Here is a 6,045-nt window from a genome sequence, read left to right on the forward strand (position 1 = left end):
ACCGAACCCCGAGCACCTCGCCCCGTGGCCTGGCACGCCAGGATCACACGCCATAAGAGCTGCTTCAGTGACTTTAAAGCTTGGCCCAGGTAAAACTGGGGCCTAGAAGCTGGAAACAGCTGTTGAGAATTGATTCTCTTTAGAATGAAAGGAACTTTGTGATGTGAGCGAGAAGCATCAAACACTGGCCGCGCAGCAATGGGGTGGGAAGGCATCCGGGTGCGAAAACGTATTCTTTTGTGGTTTGAGATAATGTCAAGAAAACCAGCTTTGCCTGTCTTGTTTGGTGCCTCCCAAAACAATACCTCCAACTCAACGTTTTTGAAGGAAGGGCAACTGCATAGTTTAGTTCTACCCACTCTTTAATGTGTAAGAAACAGGCAAAACAGCGTTTTGTATAAGCAAAAACCTGCATTTTTACAATGCATAGTTTAAAAGCAGAATAACCAGTTTAGGTGGGAAAGTATGGGAAAGAGACTAGCTAGAGAACAAAACAATATGGAAAAAATGAAATAGATACTCCTTCTCGACAGTAAAGACTAGGAACTCAAGGCGCAAGTAAGGCCATTATCAAGTTCTCCAGTTCTTAAAACTAGGCCACATACATTTAACACAATTAGCTCTTGATTGTGATACTGGTAAAATAAATGTACAAAAATGCACACACTGGATTTAAAGAAAAGTCAGGGACAAAAAACAAGCCAGAACACTTCCGAATTGCAACCATGCTTGAGGTTTCATATGTTTTCCAGATTTTTACTCCATTTTCTCTAGTGTCTACACTGCCTGTTGCAAATAAATAATATGAAGCGATGGCCTGACAGTTTTTTGTGTCTGGATACAGTAAAGGTATCTTAGCCTGAAAGAAAATGAGGTATACACATTTCAGGCAGAGTATCAGCTAAAGATAGCATATGGGAGAATAGATACAAAAAGCTCTGTTCCTTTCTGAAACCTTACTAAAATTGTAAATTTTAACAGTAAATATTAAAGTAAATTAATGGAATATTTTAATATTTACATTAATTTACTTTAATATTTACTGTTAAAATTTACTACTTTAGTAAGGTTTCAGAATGGAATAAAGTTTACTATTTTAAAGTTGATTTTTAAAAGGAAATAACCTACAAATATAGATGAAAAAACAAAATTTTAACATAGATGAAAGAAGATGAATTCCATCTTCAGTTCAGTTCAGTCGCTCAGTCGTGTCCGACTCTCCGTGACCCCATGAATCACAGCATGCCAGGCCTCCCTGTCCATCACCAACTACTGGAGTTCACTCAAACTCACCTCCATTGAGTCGGTGATGCCATCCAGCCATCTCATTCTCGGTCATCCCCTTCTCCTCCCGCCCCCAACCCTTCCCAGCATCAGAGTCTTTTCCAGTGAGTCAACTCGTCGCATGAGGTGGCCAAAGTATTGCAGTTTCAGCTTTAGCATCAGTCCTTCCACTTGGAATTGCCTAAAGGCTCAAGTTGAGTTAGTTATATAACATGTAATTGAATGGGGTTTTGCAGGTGGCGCCAGTGGTAAAGCATCCACCTGCCGGTGCAGGAGACACAGACACAGGCTCAGTCCCCGGGTTGGGAGAGCCCCCTGGAGTAGGAAGTGGCAATCCCCCCACAACATGCACACACGCATGAAACGGAATGAGGCACAAGTGCGGTGCAGGTGCTCAGTCGTGTCCGACTCTGGGTGACCCCATGGGCTGTAGCCACCAGGTTCCTTCATCCATGGAATTTTCTAGACAAGAGTACTGGAGTGGGTTGCCATTTTCTTCTCCAGGGGATCTTCCCAACCCAGAGATCAGACCCAGGTCTCCAGCACTGCAGATAGACACTTTATCCTCTGAGCCACCAGGGAAGCCCTGGTGGTGAATGAGGCAAAGGTGGGGCTAAAAGTGGGTGAAGGACTATTTATGAAGCAAGCAGAGCCCTGGTCTCCTCCCTTTTCTCTGTGGGGAAGGAACTGCCCCTCCCTAAAGTAGGTCCTATATTTGAGAGGGAAAATACATGGTTATCTAAACTGCAGAGGATCAGGCCCAGTTAAGTCTTGGGTACCTAACTGAAAACAAAAGGATTAAATTTATGCACTGCAGGTTATTTTCCAATCCCAAAGAAAGGCAATGCCAAAGAATGTTCAAACTACCACACAACTACACTCATCTCACATGCTACCAAAGTAACGCTCAAAATTCTCCAAGCCAGGCTTCAACAGTACATGAACTGTGAACTCCCAGATGTTCAAGCTGAATTTAGAAAAGGAAGAGGGACCAGAGATCAAATTGCTAACATTCGCTGAATCATCGAAAAAGCAAGAGTTCCAGAAAAACATCTACTTCTGCTTTACTGTCCACGCCAAAGCCTTTGACTGTGTGAATCACAACAAACTGTGGAAAATTCTTCAAGAGATGGGAATACCAGAGCACCTGACCTGCCTCCTGAGCAATCTGTATGCAGATCAGGGAGCAACAGTTAGAACTGGACATGGAACAACAGACTGGTTCCAAATAGGAAAAGGAGTACATCAAGGCTGTATATTGTCACCCTGCTTATTTAACTTATATGCAGAGTACATCATGAGGAACGCTGGGCTGGAAGAAGCACAAACTGGAATCAAGATTGCTGGGAGAAATAACAATAACCTCAGATATGCAGATGACACCACCCTTATGGCAGAAAGTGAAGAAGAACTAATGAGCCTCTTGATGAATGTGAAAGAGGACAGTGAAAAAGTTGGCCTAAAACTCAACATTCAGAAAACTAAGATCATGGCATCCGGTCCCATCACTTCATGGCAAACAGATGGAGAAACAATGGAAACAGTGACAGACTTTATTTTGGGGTGCTTCAAAATCACTGCAGATGGTGACTGCAGCCATGAAATTAGTATATGTGCTGCCGAAGCGAGCACTGCAGCCATGAAATTAAAAGATGCTTGCTCCTTGGAAGAAAAGTTATGACCAACCTAGACAGCATGTTAAAAAGCAGAGACGTTACTTTACCAACAAAGGTCCGTCTAGTCAAAGCTATGGTCTTTCCAGTAGTCATGCATGGATGTGAGAGTTGGACTATAAAGAAAGCTGAGCACTGAGGAATTGATGCTTTGAACTGTGGTGCTGGAGAAGACTCTTGAGAGTCCCTTGGACAGCAAGGAGATCCAACCAGTCCATCCTAAAGGAAATCAGTCCTGAATATTCATTGGAAGAACTGGTGTTGAAGCTGAAACTCCAATACTTTGGCCACCTGATGCAAAGAACTAACTCATTGGAAAAGACCCTGATGCTGGGAAAGATTGAAGGCAGGAGGAGAAGGGGACAACAGAGGATGAGACGGTTGGATGGCATCACCGACTCAATGGACATGAGTCTGAGTAAACTACAGGAATTGATGATGGACAGGAAGGCCTGGCGTGCTGTAGTCCATGGGGTTGCAAAGAGTCACACACGACGAGCAACTGAACTGAAGGTTAAACCTCTGAGCCTTTTTTCCTCTCTTGACTCCCAGAAGTCTGGCAGCCTGGCTTATATTCTTCCAAGGACATAAAAGCCTTCTCAAGGAAATCTTACCTACACAGAAAAGATTTAAAGAGACCAATATCAGGGACTTCATAATGTTAACAACTCAGCCAGATCACAGGAGAATGAAGCCCACATTCAATAATTCTCTACTCCACCCCCAAAAGACCTTTCAATCACCTTTTTAGGGTCCTTCTTTTTAAAAAGAGCAGACAAGGAAGAATTGGAAAAGGACTTCACTACGAAAGATGTCCAAACAAAGGAATATTCAAACACAAAAAGCTCTTGGATATTTAAAAAATAGGAGATGATAGTAGAAAAAAAAGAAACAAAATAGGGAAAAATAGTTTAGGAGATCTCCAGAAGGAAGAATAAACATAGAAAACAGAGGAATAAATATAAGAATATTGGAAGACTAATCCAGGAAGTCCAAAATCCAAATAACTTGTTTTTCAGAATGAAAAAGGGAGTTGGGGGAATCCAGAAACAACTCAAGGAAATTTCTCAGACTGAAGAACTTGACCTTCCATTTTTTAAAAATATTTTTGCAAGTTTAAAGCAGCCAGCTTTCTGGAGACATTATTGGGAAAATTTCAAATTTTACATACAAAGGGAAGAATACGAAAAGTTCTGGGGAGGGAATGAGATGGAATGGACACATACAAAAAATTAAGAATCAGAACATCATTGCATTTCTCAACATTTGGAAGACAGAAAACAATGGGCCAATGCCTTCAAAAATAATTCTAAGGAAAAGTTATTCCCAACCTGGACCCTACACGAAGCCAACCTATGATTCAAGTGTGACAACAGACACTCAAGATCTCAAGAAATTATCTCCCATACACTCTTTCAGGAAGGTAGTGGTGATAAATCGAGAAAGAAGTCAAGAGATCAACACACAATAGACAGTGAAGGATACACGACACCAAGTCCAAACTGGAATACACCAAAACAGAACACATTTCTAAGAATGCATACCCAACGAATCTCAACACACTATAAGCTGGCACAAATGGAGGAGAACTTGGGGAGAAATTAGTGACAAGTATAAAACACAAATGAAAAACCTCTCTCCCCTCAAAAGTTATACAGAAGAAAAAAAGCTGTTGCAGTATACTACATGGTCTCATTGTGAAAAGCCTCAAGATAAAAACTACTGAGTTAACCTAAACCATAAATGTCATAAAACCTTGAGATGGTAAGGATGTGTCCATGGGAATAGCAGGATAGTGAAAAAGAGCTAAATCCTCATTTTCCACACCAGAAAGTCAACAGATGATACTAAAAATTTAAGAGCCAACACAGAGCAAAATAAAGCAAGTTATTTAATGATATGGATGTAAGTAATGTGAGAATCAGCAGAGTTGAAAGTACCTGAACCTTTAGGTACCTCTGAGGGGGGTCAAAAACAGTGCTGTCTCTTTTTAGAATTAATGTTTTTTTACACTCAGTTCATTGTAACAGTGGAAATTACAAGTAATTAAAAAATATATATATATATAGCTTCGTGTAGTCTAGAAAGTAACAAAACTAAAATCATAAGAGCAGCAAGTGCAGTGATAAAGGGTTATCATTCCTACAGAGGAAAATACTCATGATCTCTCGTATCACTCCCACTGGTTTAAAAAAAACAACAAAAGAAACCACCTTAAAACAACCTCTTCCACTAGGGAGGAATTCTGTATATGAATCAAGTAATGTATTTACATACAGTAAGTCAAGTCTTAACATTCTCACCCAGTTCTAAATCTCACCCACAACTGAAGCAGCTAGTTCATAAATTGGCTTGGAAGGCTGCTTCCTGGGTACACAGGTAGACCTGAGCATACCTTTAGGAACACCATTTTGACTTATCTGAAAGTCATGTCATTGCTCCTATTTCTTAAACAGGTAACAGTAAAGAGTTACCTTTTTTTTTTTTTTTAATAACTAAGGGTTTATATACATCACTGATGTAAGTCTTAAAATACCCTAGTATAACTGAACATAAGGCTTTTTGTGCTGACATTAAATATGATAGGACTCCTGTGCTTTCTGTAGCTAACTTGGCAAGGCCTTCAAAACCAGATCAGAGCTTCTTAGTAAGATGTAATAATAAAAGAGGCTGAGACGAAGGGACAAAAGAAGCTCACCTTTAGGTAAAACCAACAGGCTGAGTGCACGAGCTAAAGGAAACTAGCAGAGACATGGACTATATCATGGATGAGTGAGAGTGCTGAAAAGCGAGATTTCAAACAGATATGTATGGTTACAAGTCAGCTAATTCAAGAACACCTACTGACCATCAAGTTCTATACATACGTTGGAACAGATTCTTCCTCTCCATTGAGAACACTGTACTGTCTGCCTTAAGTCTTCAAAACTATTGATTTAGTCTCCCTGGATTTACTCCTGCTCAAAAATAAAAACACATAAAAATACCTAGGCTAGTCCCAAAGACAAATGGTGTGATCAGGTCTGGGTAGCCACCTTCTGTCCCTTGTAGTCAAAGCACCTCTAAAGACAAGCAATGTTGAGAACAG

Source organism: Moschus berezovskii, chromosome 25 (assembly GCF_049115385.1).
Source record: "Moschus berezovskii isolate FMDL1 chromosome 25, NW_MosBer_1.0, whole genome shotgun sequence".
Lineage (NCBI taxonomy): Eukaryota > Metazoa > Chordata > Mammalia > Artiodactyla > Moschidae > Moschus > Moschus berezovskii.